The sequence below is a fragment of the Canis aureus genome, chromosome 16 (genome assembly GCF_053574225.1).
Source record: "Canis aureus isolate CA01 chromosome 16, VMU_Caureus_v.1.0, whole genome shotgun sequence".
Lineage (NCBI taxonomy): Eukaryota > Metazoa > Chordata > Mammalia > Carnivora > Canidae > Canis > Canis aureus.
The window spans coordinates 6872637-6889625 of NC_135626.1; the positions used below are offsets into that span (position 1 = coordinate 6872637).

A 16989-nucleotide genomic window follows, 5' to 3' on the forward strand; every position below is an offset into this window, starting at 1 on the left:
AAAAACAAACAAACAAAAATTTAAGGGCAACTAGGGAAACAACAGAAGCATATCTATAGTTTCCAAACTATCAAAGCAAAAAGGAGAGTACAGAACACTGCAGATTTAATAGATGATAGAACATGAGAAACAACTTTAGAAGATAGGGTGAGTAGGACAGCAAAATAAAATGGTAGATGTGAATCTAAATATATCAACAATCATTATAAATGTAAATTGATTTCATTTGCCTCTTAAAAGACCGAGAATGTCATATTGGATCAAAACAAAACAAAATACAATATTATGCTGGTTAGGAGAAACACTCTAAAGCAAAAGAAAAGAGAAAGGCAGAAAATAAAACAAAGAGAAAAGATATACTAGGCAAATATGGGCCAAAAGAAAGCCAATATAGTAATACCAGTATCAGACAAAATACACGTAAGTCCAAGAAACGTTAAGAGATAGGGACCCTATAGAATGATTGAAGTAACAACCCACCAAAAGGATGCAACAAAAATTAAATTTTCTATACCTCACTACACAGCCTCAAAATAAGAAAAGCAAAAACCAGAAGATTTGCTTTGGAAAATCAAGAAATCCACAAAAGGAATGGGGATTTTGATGCTCCCCAGAAACTAACAGAGCAAGCAAAGAAAATTTACATGAGATATGAAAGATGTGAACGACAGAATGAACAAGTTTGATGTGGTGAATACACACAGAACCTGCAGGAATCCATGCACCTATCCCAACCGAGAATGCACGTGTGGGGCTGACCTGTGATCCCCCAAATTCACATGTTGAGGTCCTAACTCCCAGTAGCTCAGAACATAACTGTATTTAGAGGCAGAGCCTTTACAGAAGTGACTGAGTTAAAATGAAACCCTTTGGGGGCCCTACTCCAGTCTGATTGGTGTCCTTACAAGCAGAAGAAATCTGGACACACAGACAGACACCAGGGGTGCCGGACAGAGGGAGGTGTGTGAATACATAGGAGAAGTTCAGGAGATTGGCCTCAGAGGAAACCAAACCTGTTGACACATTGATCTCGGATTTCCAGCCTCTAGAACGGTGAGAGAGGGAATCTCTGTTGTTTGACTCCCATGTCCACAGCCGCAGCCAACTCAATGCAACACATGATGGTCAAGTGCATGTGCACACTTAGAAAAACTGACTTGTGGGGCACCTGGGTGTGCCACAGCGCTCAGTGGTTGAGCGTCTGCCTTTGGCTTAGGTTGTGATCCTGGGGTCCTGGGATCAAGTCCCACATCAGTCTCCTGGCGGGGAGCCTGCTTCTCCCTCTGCCTATGTCCCTGCCTCTCTCTGTGTATGTCTCTCATGAATAAATAAATAAAATCTTAAAAAAAGAAACAAAACTGACTTGTGTTGGGTCATAAATGAAAGCCTAAACGAATTTTGGAGTGGATGCAAGGCAGACCACATTCTCTTCCCACCATGCTGCAAAATAAGTCAACAACAAGATAGTCAGAGTTAACACAACAACAGATGTATCTTTGAAAACTAAAAAGCATGTTCCCAACGATCTCATGGGTTCATCAGGAAATGGTTGCAGGAACACTTCTTTCCTGTCCTGACCTTTCCTTCCATGCAGAGGGAGCTGAGTTAGTGTAACACACTGAGCCTCTCCGCCCAGAGGAGGAAGCGACTGCTGATGGGTCGATGTGGGGAAGATAAAGTGGGCTGCTCCACTGACCAACTTCTCTTCTCTTCTTGGAGTGAGCTGCCTGCAGGCAGTGGTCCTTCTCTGTTCCCTGACCACCAGACCACCGCCACACACAGCAGCACAGTGACTAGGGGTTAAGGCTGCCAAATCCCCATTTTCAGTGTTAGGACACCAATTTAGCTGTCACACCTACTCTCATCCGCCAACCTTACCTTTAACAGGTTTTGGCAGGCAGGGGGTGGGGGGGTGTTTTGTTTTTTAAATAGGCTCCATGCCCAACGTGGGGCTTGAACTCAAGACCCTGAGATCAAGAATGGGATGCTCTACTGACTGAGCCAGCCAGGCCCTCCACCTTTAGCAGTTTAAAAAAAAATTTTTTTTTTTTTGAAAGATGATTCTCAGGACGTCTGGGTGGCTCAGTGGTTGAGCGTCTGCCTTCAGCTCAGGGCGTGATCTCGGGATCCGGGATCAAGTCCTGCATCAGGATCCTTGCAGGAGGCTGGCTTCTCCCTTTGCCTGTGTCTCTGCCTCTGTGTGTGTGTGTGTGTGTGTGTGTATCTCTCATGAATAAATAAATAAAAATCTTTAAAAAATAAAAATAGGGGATCCCTGGGTGGCTCAGCGGTTTAGCGCCGCCTTAGGCCCAGGGTATGATCCTGGAGTCCCAGGTCGAGTCCCACATCGGGCTCCCTGGGTGGAGACTGCTTCTCCCTCTGCCTATGTCTCTGCCTCTCTCTCTCTCTCTCTGTCTCTCATGAATAAAGAAATTTTTTTTGTTTTTTTATGAATAAATAAATTTTAAAAATAAATAAGTAAATAAAATAAAAAATAATAAATTAAAAAGATGACTCTCCCCCACCCCCACCTTTATCTTATCTGTTCAGAATCCGGGAGAGAAAAAGGGAAATTATTTACTTAGCCCCCCTCAAAGACATCAACAGAAATCACAATGGGAATTATGAAATATTTGGTCTTGAGGATAAAAAGATAAATGCAAAATTAAATTTGTAGATTGGAACTAAACTGACATTTATAGAGAAATATATAGTCTTAAGTGCATTTACTCTAAAACAGGAGTGATTTAAACACACATGAATAGAGCTTTCAACTAACTAAAGAAGCTCAAAAAAAACTGGAAGGAAGAAAACAGTAAAGATAAGAGCATAAATGAAAAGGACATCAACAATCACAAAAATGATCAACAAAGCTGGAAGCTGGTTCTTTGAAAAGACAATAAAATTGACAACTATCTAGCAAGATTAATCAACACAAAGAAGAGTAAAGGCACAGATATCTGATATTAAGAATGAAAAGAAAGTAAAGTACAGATACAGTTGAAGTTTTAAAACTCATAAGAGGGCACCTGGCTGGCTCAGTAGTTGAACATCTGCCTTTGGCTCAGGTTGTGATCCTGGGGTTCTGGGATAGAGTCCTGCATAGGACTCCCTGCAGGGAGCCTGCTTCTTCCTCTGCCTGTGTCTCTGCCTCTCTCTCTCTCTCTCTCTCTCTCATGAATACATAAAATCTTTAATAAAAAAATAAAAGACTCAATACCATGAGTGATTTTATGTTACTATATATGAAATAGAGATGATCAAAGTTCACTAAAAAAAAACAAAAAAACAAAAAAAAACAAACAAAAAAACCTAAATAAAGCAATGGCTAGGAAAGAAGATAAATCAGTGTTTTATAAAGCACCCCTCTCCACCGGTGAGCTCCCCTCAAACCCCAGGTGCAGTGAGCTGTTCCTCACAGGCAGAAGCAGTAGGGCAAGAATAGCTAGAAATCTGGAAGAAGTTGACTCCCATGCCCCAGTCCTCACTGATGTCTGCTCCACTCCTGCCCCGTCACTGTTTTTTTTTTTTTCTCATGCGAGCTCATGAATTCCCCTTTTTTTCCTAAGCAAATTCAGTCTGGTTTCTGTCATTTGTGGAACTCAAATCATGTCACAGTAAAATTTCAAGAAATAGAAGCCCTGGGAAATCCCATAGGAGTATGTCTCACACCGTCCTAGGACTCCCCTGTACCTAGGCACTCATCCAAATTCCACATTTGTGGCCACCGTGAAAAACAAACTTCCCTTCTATCTCCTTCTCAGATACCTCCAGAGAGTCCCTGATGACCAGTTAGTTGGTCTTTTCCTTGTGCCACATCACCCCAGTCCTGGAGTGGGGGCTTCTGCTCCTGCCTGCTGTTCTGCACTAGGATGGCCAGAGAATCACAGAACTCTGTGCCAGCCACCCAACAACACCCAGGCCCCAGTTCCCTGGAGAGACACTGATGAGAAATTTCAGGTCACTGGTGGCTCCGCTCCTGCCTGACACACTGACCGCAGGCCCCCTGCTCAGTATATGGTACATCTCTTTCATCCTCTTTCCTCCAAGCCCGACAGCAACACAGAATTTGGCCAAGCAGCACTTCTTCCAGGGAGAAATGTCTTCTAGTAGAAGGCATAGAAGGATCCCTAAGCCACTGGACAGGAGACTTGGAGGCATTACTGAATTCGGAGTTTAAAGGGAACTCAGGGGGCACCTGGGTGGCTCAGTCGGTTAAGCATCTACCTTCAGCTCAGGTCAGGATCTCAGGGTTCTGAGCTCCCGCTGAGCAGGGAGCCTGCTTCTTCCTTTGCCACCCCCCACTCGTGTTCTCTCTCACTCTCTCTCTCAAATAAATACTCTTTAAAAAATAAATAATTACAGGGACCCACTCTTCAAATGAGAAAGGAGAAGGGGCACCCAGGTGGCTCAGTCAGTTGAGTGTCTGACCCTGAGGTCATGATCTCAGGAACTTGGGATGGAGCCCCTCATTGGGCTCCACACTGGGCATGGAGCCTGCTTGGGATTTTCTCTCTCCGTCTTGCTCTGCCCCTCCCTTCCCCTGCCTCTCTCTCTCTGAGAAAAAAAAAGAGAGAGAGAGAGAAAAGAGAAGGGTGAGACTTACATGACGGGAGTGGTAACCAGGCTGCTACTGACTGAGAACTTCCAGAACTCTTTCTTCTGGAAGAGTCTGGCATGCATGGTCTGTCTGAATAAGTTCCCAGCATAGAAGGAGGCAGTAGGGCAGGGAATGGACAAGACCTGAGGGCCCATTCAGGGTGCTTAGAATTGATGCACCTAGCAGACAGTCTCCCCGGCGGCTCCCTGCACATCGCCAGAAAAGAACCCCATCTTCTTATGCCCTCGGGTCATGTATTTCAAGCACAGCAATAGCAGGGGTTAAGCCACATCAGTAAACCAATAGCCAGTTGCATGTGTGCAGTAAGTATGTTTTCAGTCAATGATAACTATTTAATTGGGCCTTAATTAATGGATGTTCACAGAGCACTGGAGATGCTTGGGTGCACGGCCTGCTGAAAGGGACAAGTGCTATTATTCTGTTAGGGGCAGTATTTTAAGACATTTGTATTCATAGGTGTGAGAGATCCAAGAAGATTAAATTCACTGAAAGTGTACATGAAAATTAGTGCCCTGGTGTGACCCCCGCCTCTCTCCACACCCCTTCTTTCCTCCTTCCTCCTTCCAGAAAAGTCATGGGTCCTATAGAACCACTCTGGTGTGAACAAGGCTCTCAGATTCTCATAGCTTTTGACTCCTAGGCTGAGCCCACAGTGTACTTGGAGCTCCCTGGGGGCCCCAGCGAGGGTTCCCCTTCCTCCTGGCCACACCCTAGTCCCTGCCCAGGGCTGCCTGCACCAACCAGGAGCCTAATAAATCTCGGTGAAGTCAAGGAGGACAGGATGTTAGACTCCCTTAATCAGAATATTAGGTTCCCGGTCGCTCATTGGTAGCATCACAGACCGCTAGCCTTCCTGCTTCTGAACCCAAGTCCCCAGAAAGGTAAGCAGCACCCACATTTTTCAGGTGCCAAAGCGAGGCGCTGTATCTGGCTGTAGGGGGTTCTACTAAGCACCTCCAGATGCTGGAGGGGAGGGAGAGAGGCAGAGCAAATGGAGGAAGAAAGGGTGAGGGAAGATTCTTCTCTCCTGGTTTGCAAGGAACTCCTAAAAGTGAGGACACCAATAGAGGCCCTCACTCCCAAGGGCCCCTGAGCCCCTCCATTCCCCTGCCCTGACCCCACTATACCCTCCACAGGGCCAGCGAGGGCAAATCAGCTCTGGGACTTGGGAGGCCCCAGAAGGAAAGGCTGTGACCTTGGCTGACAGGCTGCATTCTTCCCCTCCCCCATGCCCTCCCTCCTCCCGCCCCTGGAGAATTCTAGCAGGGGAAATTCTGGCCAGAGAGTCCAGGGAGTTCTCTGGAGGAGAGCCCGGTCCCATTTATTTCATTGCCCTCCGCAGTCCACCTTCCATTTCCTCTCAAATGCTCCGTGGAATTCACAGGGTCGGGGATCATCACTTCCCTGGGGAGGAGCATGCAGTCTAAGATGATGCTTCAGTGGGTGGGCAGGCCTGGGTCCTCTTTGGGCCACAGTTTTCCCTGTCTGGAAAATGAACTTTGGATTAGAAGAGCTCCAAGACTCCTTCCAGTCCCATAGGCTAAGATTTCCTTTTTCTTATGGACTCCACTCCTTATGGATGTGTGCCCTTGGGCAAGTCTCCAAAGCATAGCCCCTGCTAGCTCATCCATAAAATGGGTACATTACCGGAGGCAGCCTGTCAGCTAGACTGGGATTTTCACTCCAACACACTGCTTGCTTGCTGGTTTCTTGGGTCCACCAGTGGAAGTGGCTCAGGGCCACTTAGCTAAAACTGAGTCCAGACCTTGGTGTCTGGCAAGGCTGGCTTCAGGTTCTCGCTTCACCAATGACTAACTACCTGACAAGCAGCTAAGATCTCTGATCTTCAGCCTCATCTAAAAAATAACTGAACAGGGGCATCTGGGTGGCTCAGCAGTTGAGCGTCTGCCTTCAGCTCAGGGCATGGTCCCGGGGTCCTGGGATCGAGTCCCACATCAGGCTTCCTGCATGGAGCCTGCTTCTCCCTCTGCCTGTGTCTCTGCCTCTCTCTCTCTCTCTGTGTCTCTCATGAATAAACAAATAAAATCTTTTTTAAAAAATAAATAACTGGGGATCCCTGGGTGGCTCAGCGGTTTGGCGCCTGCGTTTGGCCCAGGGTGTGATCCTGGAGTCCCGGGATTGGGTCCTGCATCAGGCTCCCGGCATGGAGCCTGCTTCTCCCTCTGCCTGTGTCTCTGCCTCTGTCTCTCTCTCTCTCTCTCTCTCTCTCTCTATGTCTATCGTGAATAAATAAATAAAATCTTTTTTAAAAAATTAAATAAATAAATAAATAAATAAATAAATAACTGAACAGATACCCACTTCCTCAGATTGCTAAGAGTCCACACCTCATGGCCCATGCTAAGTGGCCACTCAGTGTCAACTGTCACTTTGTGTTTGGCCGAGGGCTCCAGGGGGTCAAGGCAACCACAGTGGCCTGGAACAAGTCCCCAGCTCAGAAGCAAAGCTGGGACCCCTTCTGATGACAACCCTGTTCTTGAGGCCCCCAGAGTGACAACAAGGCAGCAGTGAGCACAGGATGTTCTCAACTACCCCCTTCCCCATTTGCCCTTGGATCTTTTTAAAAGATTTTTATTGGGATCCCTGGGTGGCGCAGCGGTTTGGCGCCTGCCTTTGGCCCAGGGCGCGATCCTGGAGACCCGGGATCGAATCCCACGTCGGGCTCCCGGTGCATGGAGCCTGCTTCTCCCTCTGCCTGTGTCTCTGCCTCTCTCTCTCTCTCTCTCTGTTACTATCATAAGTAAATCAAAATTAAAAAATAAAAGATTTTTATTTATTTATTCACAAGAGACACACAGAGAGAGGCAGAGAGACACAGGTAGAGGGAGAAGCAGGCTCCCTGCAGGGAACCCAGTGGGGGACTCCATCCTAGGACTTAAGAATCACACCCTGAACCAAAGGCAGATGCTCAACCACTGAGCCACCCAGGTGTCCGGTCTTTGGATGATTTTCTGAGAGGCCCAGGACCCCATGGGCCCAAAGCTTCTGCAAGGGCATGATTAATCTCTGGAGGGACCTGCATGACAGGCCTCCCTCCCTCCATGGTCTATCCCTTTCCCTGGTCTGTCATTTCGGGGCTCCCAGAAGCCAGCCTTCCTGGGGGGGGGGAGGCGGGGCAGTAAGCAGGCCCCACCTGCTACTTTTGAGAGTTCAGAGAAAAGCTGTTTCAGCTAGGTGGAGGGTGGTGCCCTCCCGGGTTACAGCCACACTGGGAGCCAGGGAGCCAGGCTTCCCCGGGCCCAATGAAAGGAGTACTGCAGCCTTGACCTTGGTTGATCCAGGTGCGGGGAGTGTGCCTCTGGGTAGTCAAGCTTTGGATGTTTAGATGTGCTTGCTCCTGGAGTGCTGGGGTCCACCCCGCAGCCCCACGCTAAACATCTGCTTCCTGAACCCCTTTGCTTAGGCTTTTCCAGTTGAAATTCTTGCCATGCATGAGGCTCCAGTTATTTGTGGCCTTCTCTATAGCCCTGATGGTAATAAAATATTTTGGCGAGCGGGTGCCACGGTGCACAATGCCAAGAGCTACTGAGGTTGTCTCTTTAAATCCACCAGCCGAGCCCCATGAGTGGCCCTTCCTGCTCTTCCATCCCTGTTTGACAGCTGGGCAAACTGAGGTTCAGAGAGCAATTTGCTCAAGGACGCACACAGCGAGGAAATGAAGGAGCAAAATTTAAACCCAGATCTACCGGACTACACAGTTCAGCTCTTAACCTTCCCACTGGGCAGTGTCCACTCTGCCTGCCATGGCCTGAGTTCCCTGAGGATGGGGACTGCTCCTGCTTCAGGACAGGCTTCTCCCAGGCCCCGTGCAAGGCCCAGAATGAATAGAGTCTACCGACAGACCCAGTTCAGTGCGACAGAGACAGAGAGTCTGAGACTGAAGGAGAGAGGGAGCAAAAAACAGAGTAGGTGGGTGTCTGTCAGAAGCCCTTCTACTCCCAGCCCCAACCACAGTGGGGCAGGGGGCACTGCAGGTGTCGGGAGTTTTGACATCACACCCCACCCCCACCCCCGGCGCTGGGCAAGACCCAAGGGTGTCAACTACAATGTGAGGGCGGTAATAGGGAGCCGCAGATGGTCTGGAAGCAGAATGACGCAATGCGAGGGGGGCGGGGGGGGGATGGTGGTGGCACTGTTCGCAGCACAGTGTAGTCGGGTGCTGGAGGCCACAGCCCAGTCCTTCGAGAGCCGAGAGCGGAGCAGACAGTGGCGAGGCGCGAGGGAAGGCGGCGACGGATGCCAGTGGCAGCCCGCCTCCGCGGTCAGGGCGACCCCGACCCAGCCCACACCGGCCTTCGCGGGGGTGGGGGACACTAAGATGTGGGGAAACGGCGCCCTTTCACCTGCCTTCGGGGGCAGAGCAGGGGAGCTGCGAGGGCGAGGCCCCAACGGGCACAGGCCGGGGCGCGAGGAGCACAGCCGCCCGCGGTGGGGCGCAAGGCCGGGCGCACGGGCTGGAGCGCGCAGTCGGGGCGCCCCTCGGCAACCCTGAGGCCCCGCGAACCGCGGCGGGAGGCTCCGGTCGGAGGAGCCGCGTGTGCCGCCGGCGTGTAACCTGGTATTTTTCTGCGCGGCCCCCAGACGCATGTTTCCGCGACGCCAAAGCCTTTCGTCGCGCGGCCCCGCTCGCCAGCAGCCCCGCGCCCCGCGCCCGCCCCCCGCGCGCAGCCCCTCCGCGCCGCCTGCGCCCCGCACTTTGTGCAAATGTAACCTTTCCGCAGGCCCCGCCTCCGCCAGGAAGCCGCGCGCCGGTGCCAGGAACGCGGGGCGGCGCGCTCGAGCCCGAAGGCGGCCCGGGAATCCGCGGCGGCTCACGGCAGAGCCACAGCCCGGCGGCCGGCCTCGGCCCCGCTCCCTCCCCGCTCCCTCCCGGCGCCGCTGCGCCCGCTCCCGGAGCCCCCGGCCCGCTTGCCCGCGCGGCCCTCCGAGGGGCCCAGCCTCTCCATCACGCCGCCCCTCGGTTCTCGCACCTTCTCCCCCTCTGCCCCCTCCCGCGCCGCCTGCCCCCCGCCAGCTCGCCTCTTACCGGCTTCCTGGGGAGCACAAAGTCCGAGAAAAGAGGAGAGAGGTCCGCTCACACCATTCCTCGCCGGCCTGTCGCGGGTGTGCCCCAGCGTGCGTGGTACCAGCTTCCCCACGGGCTCCCCGGGATCTCGGGGGCCCTCCTGTCCCCCCGGGCGGATCTTAAGCTGAGCTCTCTGGGTGACCTTGGCGCCGAGAAGCCCAAGAAATCCCTGAAATGACACATTCCACTCCAGATGGCCCCGGGGGAAGGGACCCAAAGGTTTCACGGGTTTTTCAAAGAAGTCGGTTCGGAAGGATGAATACTCACAACCCTAGACATGCTTTCCATTCATCTCATCAATTAATTACCAAACAAATATTTATTGAAACCTACTATGTGCCAAGTGCCTGCTAAGTCCTAGAGATGCAGCCATGAACTCTGGAGGATGATCCTCTATAAAGAAACGTCATTTTTCCCCCTGGCACTTTGGGGCTGGGAAGTTGCCAAGGTGAGCGGCGGCAGGAATGACAGGTGAGCCCAACCTGGGCTGGGACAAGGGTGTCTCTGAGGACTTCACAGGTCCCTTGCACTTAGCCTGCTGCCCAGCCTCCCTGCTCCCAGGACCGGCCTCAACCGCAAGGCCCTGTCCCGTTCTGTTCTCACAACAACAATAAACAGTGTGCAAGGCATACCTGGGGGAGAGGGGTGCTCCCCAACTGCGGCAGACCCTGCGCTCTCTCTAGGGCACTGGTGCTCAAAGAGCCACTGACCCAAAGGTCCCAGTGTTATTGTAAACAGGCTGCAAATGTGTCTGTGTTTGTTTTGTAGTAAGAACATTGGCTAGCACTTCTCCAGCGATTGCTGGGCAGGAGGCACTGTGTTGAGCATTTTATATGCATCATCTCTCGTGATTTATTTGCCACGGCAACAAGTGTGTTTTGAGCCCCTCCTCTTGCCAGGCATCCTGCCAGATGCTGGGGACAGACTACTAGAGAGCATGCTTGCCCTCGTGGAGCACACAGTCTGCTGGGGAAGAGGCAACAGACAAACAAATGAATTCATGAACATCATAGCCTGTGATGAGGGTTGGGGATGAACTAAGCAAGGCAGTGAATGAGACAGCAACCAGTGGGCAAGGCAGGAGGTGGGGTGCCAGCTCCTTTGTGTGGGAGTAGTCAGGGAGGGCATTCCTGAGGAGGGGGCCTTCATGCTGAGATGTCAGGGGTCTGAGAAAAGCCTGTCCTCTGAAAAGCCGGAGAGGAATGGCCCAGACAGAGGAACAGTCCATGAAAAGGTCTGTCATTCTCACAACTACCATGTGCCCATTTTATAGACTAGGAAACTGAGGCTTAGAAAAGTAAAATTCCTTCCTGCCTGCGTGGGGTCACTCCACTGGGACTGGGCAGAGCAGGCTCCAGAACCAGGCCTTCCCCTACACGCACTTTCCCCTGTCCCCCTTTTGCCCCCTGCCCTGAACCCCTTTCTGAAGATCATTTAGCAAGCCTTTCGTGGGGGCAGCAATGAATGGAAGTGTGCAGTGGAAATGTTCTATCTAGACCAGAAGCCCTGATTTCACCCTGCGTCCTCCTCTCCCACGCAAGGTGACTTTGGGTAATTCACCCATCCTCTCTGAGCCTGTTTCCCCCTCCTCGTAAGGAGGATAATTTTGCAGTCCAGTGAGGTCAAGGACACAGAGTGTTTAGCAGAGGGCTCCCAGCCCTCTGAAGGCACTCAATTTGATGTTCGCTGTCGCCAGATTAAATGAAGTGTTGCTAGAGAAGTGGTTTTTATAACTTGGCAAAAATTAGACTGGATGTTTTTTTGCTGCAGGGCATACACAGGGATGGCAGTGAGGGGTGGCCTCAATCCTCTGCTAAAGGGTCTGTGGCAACACCGGCCAATGCCCCTCCTGGCTCAGCTCCCCCAGCACCTGGAACCTGTCTATCAGTACTCAGCCCTGCAGGGTGCTGTCTGCAAGTTTACCCATCAGAGAGGTGGTAAGAAGATCCTGCTCACTGAGCTGCTGTCCCCAGCAGAATTTCCTCAGCCCCCACCATGCCCCAGGGCTGAGGTGTGGGAGGCATGAGGGGCAAAGGATGCCCAAGGCCGGGGAACCAAATGCTGAGCCTGGGAGAAAGAAGAAAGCCAGGGTGGGTGCTTAGTTTCCAGCAAGCGCTCTAACCTCCTGGCTATAGAATGGGGATGATAAGAGCACGTTGTAAAGGATTCGGCAGTTTGTGGCCCAGTGAGGGCTCAGCAGTGTGGGTGAGCCCTCGTCACTGTGATTTTTCTAACCTGGGAGGTTGGGAAGATAGGATGGAGGAGGTACCACTGAGCAGAACCTTGTAGAACAAAGAATTGGAGGGCTCAAGCAAAGGGAGTGGTGGGTGAAGGGGCATCCAGGAAACGGCACATAGGCAGGTGGGAGCTGACGAGGAGAGGGTGGCCAGGATCAGAGGAGTCTCAAGGCAGGGCAGCTGGACAACCGGGTGGCATTGCCACATGCGGCATCAGTGAGGATGCTCCCTGCTGCAAGCAGTGGGCATCCTGACTCAGGCTGGCATTAGCAGTAAGGACACCAGAACAGAATGGCCAGTCCAGGGCAGGGGGTGGGAGGTAGTGCTGTCCCTTTTGCAGCAAAAGCTTAATCCTCAGGGAACAGTGGAGGCCACCTGCTTGAGTCCCACACGAGGGAGAAAGGGCATCCCACAGCCACTGGTCCCAAGGCCCTCTCTTACGAATGTGCCGCGGTCCCCATCTCAGGAGATGCTGGGCACTGTGGCTTAGAACAGAACTCCAGAACCAAGCAACTAGTGAGGGGCTGGCTTACAGAAGACAAGGCCCACCCTTGCGCTTGGGTAGCTCCAGAACAGTGCCCTCACATTCTGGGGAGGTTGGGGTGGATGGCAGGAGCAGGGGTAGGGAAGGCAGGAGCCTGATCTCTCTCTCTACCAGACTCAGAGCATGAGGGGCTGGGTCTACCCCACCTGAATGTCCGCAGCATCCAGCACAGGCTCGGCACGGAGCGGGAGCTCCATGAGGGCTTCTTAAATAAATGCTGAATGGTGCCCTGTTTCTGTAAGCTCCGAGAGCCACAAGAGAGCAGCCATCAGTTAAATAGACGATCCTTCCAACCGGGGTTTCTTATGAGAGTATCAGGACCTTCTACACTGGAATCTCTACAGGAACGGGAGTGGACTGAATAATCCCCCCTAAAGACATCCAGATTGGGATGCCTGGGTGGCTCAGTGGTTTGGCATCTGCCTTTGACCCAGGGCCTGATCCTGGAGACCTGGGATCGAGTCCCGCATCGGGCTCCCTGCATGGAGCCTGCTTCTCCCTCCGCCTGTGTCTCTGTCTCTCTGTGTATCTCTCAGGAATACATAAATAAAATCTTAAAAAAAAAAAAAAAAAAAAAAAAGACATCCAGATTGTAACGGCTAGAATATTCCCTTAGAAGGCAAAAGGGACATGGAATATGTGATTAAATTAAGGATCTTGAGATGGGAAGATGATCGTGGCTTGTCTGGACCGGCTGTGAATGTAATCACGGTGTTCTTGTAAATGGAAGGAGGGAGATTTGACACAGAAGAGGAGAAGGGGAGGTGAAGACAGGCAGAGGCAGAGTTATGTGGCCACCAGCCAAGGAATGCCGGCAGCCACTGGAAGCTGAAGTGGCCAGGAACAGACTCTCCCCTGGAGCCTCCAGGAGGACCCAGCTCTGCCAACACCTTGATGTTAGCCCGGTGAGACTCAGCCTGGGCTGTGGCCTTCAGAACTGTGGGAGAATATGTCTCTGTTGTTTCAAGCCACCCAATTGGTGGTCATTTGCTACAGCCGCTGGAGGACACAGAGACAGGGTGGTAATTAAAATGCAGATGCCTGGTCCCATCCACAAACTGCCCCCACAAAAAGCTCTGAATGAAGGGCCAGAGACTCTGAGTTTTAAGCAAGCTCTTTCCTCCCCCTCCTGCTGCACAGCAGTGCCACACAGGGAAGTGTGAGGAGCTTCTGCGGCAGAACAGAAAGGTGATCCAGGCTTAAGCTACACCAGAGAACACTGGTGAGAATTAACTTTGGCTCACGGCAGCCTCTTTGGGGCCGTGAGGTCCCAGTCCTGTGCAGCTCACCAGTTCTATCCAGCCTGCCCCACAGCTCTCCCAGGAGCCCTGCCCCGAGGCCTTGCATGTGGCGTTCCCTGCTGGAAAGCCAGGTTTGGGGAAGGGCAGCATGAGGGGAACCAGCTTCACCTTGGATTTGGGACACCAGCTTCTCTCACCCGTCCTTGCCTCTATCCGGCTGAATGAATGACTGACCATGAGCACCTGCCTTTCCTGCCCTGGTCCTCCATCCTTTGGCCAACAAGGCAGAGCTCAGGATCTGGGCCCCCATCTCCTGTTGGAAGACATGATGGCCAAGATTTGCTTTTAACACTAATGTCTTTTATGGGGATTCATACTCCCCAGCTCAGAGTGGGGTCTGTTGCTCCCTGCTATTAGCCCAACCTGTTACCCCCAAACGGCTGAACTGGCCCAGTTCCAAGGGCTAGTGGGTCCTTCCCCACTTTGCTCTCAGGCATCAAGCAACCTTGCAGACAGGGGCTGCAGTCCCCCAGCCCATGGCAGCCTGATGGCAAACTGGTCCAAGTCCAGCCCTTCTTTCTACCAACCCAGGCTCAACTGCCACTGCCGGCTACCTCCATATCACTCCCCTCCTTACTCAGTGGCTCCCCATCACCTACAGCAGTGGTTTCCAAAGCTCCCGAGCCGAGAGACTTGCCTCCTGTACCTATGATTATAAAACAGTTGGGGGCAGCCTGGGTGGCTCAGTGGTTTGGTGCTGCCTTCAGCCCAGGGCCTGATCGTGGAGACCCAGGATCGAGTCCCACGTCAGGCTCCCTGCATGGAGCCTGCTTCTCCCTTCTGCCTGTGTCTCTGCCTCTCTCTTTGTCTCTCATGAATAAATAAATAAATAATCTTTAAAAAAAAAAACAAACAGTTGAACGCTGAGCAGCGCAGGTGGAGGCAAGGCAGGAGTCAGGGGCGAGGGGGAACACGGCCCCACCCACCCCTCCTCTAGAAGCGCAACACCCAACACCGTTGGCAAACCATTAGCCAGAAGATAAGAAAGGTATGAATGTGGCCCACACAGCTCCCATCCCACCTTGGCTCCCATCCCTCCTTGGCAGGCCTCCTGGGCCAAGGGTCATGGCTGCAGGAAACCTCCCCAGGGGAGACTGCACTTAGGAGCCCAGCAGGGTCCCCACCACCCTATAGATGCACCTACAAATATTTAACTCGTCACCACTCTGTGTCATGCTGGGCACTGGGATACTTGAAGCAGAAGTGCCTGCCTTCAGAAAGCAGGAAACTTCCAGTAGGGGCCTCACACCCCAAAAAGCAAGTACAGGGACAAGATGGTTGCAAATGGCAATAAGCACCCCAAAGACAATGAAGCCAATGAATAAAGGGCTGGGGGACATGTGTAGACCCGGTGGTAGGCCAGGGCCTCTCTAAGAAGGTGACATTTAAGCTGAGACCCAAAGGATAATAAAGAACTCCTACACCAAGGACAGGGAGCAGAGCAGTCCAGTAGCGGGAATAATACATGCAAAGGCCCTGTGTCTTCGTATGCTCCTATGAGGGATCAAGGAATAAACAAAAGTGTCCCACTGAGTCCCTCCCTCTCCACAAGAAGACAGGTACACAGAAGTCCAGAGCAGCTTCACTCCTCAGTCTGGGACCAGAAGGACTGGGATGGCCAGGGACAGAAGGGACAACAATGAAATAAACTGAGCCACGAAAAAGGACAGCTTGCAATGAGATGGACGATCCCCAAGATATGAATGATGGGAGCCAGGCCCAAAGGAGGTGATGGAGATCAGACTAGGGGTTCCGCCTGGGGTGGGGGCCTGACTGGGAGGGGCACCAGGGAACTTTCTGGAGTGTGGCATGTTCACTGTCTTGTTCCGGGTGGCGGTCACTCGAATGCCAGACCTCGTGAAGCTGTACAGTAAGACTAGTGCATTTGATCCCATGTAAAGTGGCACTGGAAAGTAAGAAGGCCCCCCGCCCCCCTAACTGGAAAGACAGGACCCCACCTCGGCCCAGCCCACCTCATCAAATCAGGAGGCGCCCGGCAGGCCTTGTCTGAGGTCAGCTCCTGAGCAGAAAACAAGAGTCGGGGCTCCCGACCCCGCACACGACCCGAAGCCCTCTCTCCGACCTTGACGGGAGCCCGCAGGGAGGGGTCAGTCCTGCTCCTCATCCCCTCCTCTTCCGAGCTCCTCCCCCTCCCCCCTGGGGCCGGAGGCCTGGAGGGGTTCCCAGGGTGGGGATCGGGTGGCCGTGCCCCGCCGTCCGGAATGTGGGGCCGGGAAGGGCCGGCTCCTCCCCGAGCCCCGAGGCTGTAACCCGAGCCTCCGGGTAAGCGGATTTCTCCCGGGGCAGGACCCCCTCTGGTTCTGGAATGCAGCCTGGGGTGTGGGGGCGGGGCCGGGAAGGGGTAACAAAGGGTGAGGCCGCTTTGAAATTCCGCTTCCTGCTCCCCCCAGCCCCCCAGCACTGAACAAACACGCCCTCTCCTCCGCCCGCCGGGGTTGGGAGCGGAGGGGGCTCGCCCTGAGCCGCCTGAGAAGCTGGGGCTGGGGCAGCCCCCCGCCGGCTGGGGTGGCACCCGGCCAGCACCGTAAACCACCCCGCACCCATCCTCCGAGCTGCTCCCCTCGGGCTCCCCTGGGGCCAGAGCAGGAGACCCAGGACCTCTTCCCCAAGCTGATGAGGGTCCCCGGATCAGAGCGCTTGGGCCCTGGAGGCACCAGGGGCCTCCTGCAATGGGTGAGGCTGCCCCGGGGAGGCCAAGACTGAGGTCACTGGGTGCCCTTACCTGCTACCCTGCAGGGACCTGCCACCTGCTCACTCCTCCCCTTGTCCACCCCACTGAGGCCAGCTTGCGTGGCTCCAGTGCCAGGATTCCATTCTCAAGCCTGGACAGGCTGAGACAGGGGCTGTGAACTGGCCCCAGCGTGGGTTTTGTTTAATCTTAGTAAGAAGAGCCACCACCTCCATCCAGGGCTTTCCCACAGCTCCCAGAGTCCAGTGGGGCTGGGACGAGGCTGTGGCCTCTGCTGCTCAGTCTCCCAGCAAGAAAACTGGGGGATGGAGGAGCATTGGTGATCTCCAGGCCCCCTCCTCCTTCAGACCTAGCACTGACCTGTAGTACACACACGATGACCTACACACATGACACAAACAGGCACTCACGAGCACGTGCACCTGCCCCAGAGAGCCCCCAGGTCAGGGCTGCCAACAGTTGACCACCTTGAATGCCCCCTGAAAAGCCC

The 16989-nt window shown here is 53.1% G+C and overlaps 1 long non-coding RNA gene across 2 annotated transcripts in view; it reads right to left on the bottom strand.

Annotated features, from left to right (window-relative positions):
- Positions 1-16666, bottom strand: part of LOC144285657 (uncharacterized) — a 94056-nt gene extending 77390 nt beyond the window's left edge. Inside the window, exons 1-2 of one of the 2 annotated variants that reach the window (XR_013353913.1) lie at positions 16533-16666; positions 9669-9876 (exon numbers count right to left, since the gene is read on the bottom strand). This is a non-coding gene — a long non-coding RNA (uncharacterized LOC144285657). Of the gene's footprint in view, positions 1-9668; positions 9877-15762; positions 16098-16532 lie in introns of those variants that run through there. The other variant, XR_013353912.1, reaches the window with a different exon arrangement.
- Between the last annotated feature and the right edge of the window lie 323 nt (positions 16667-16989).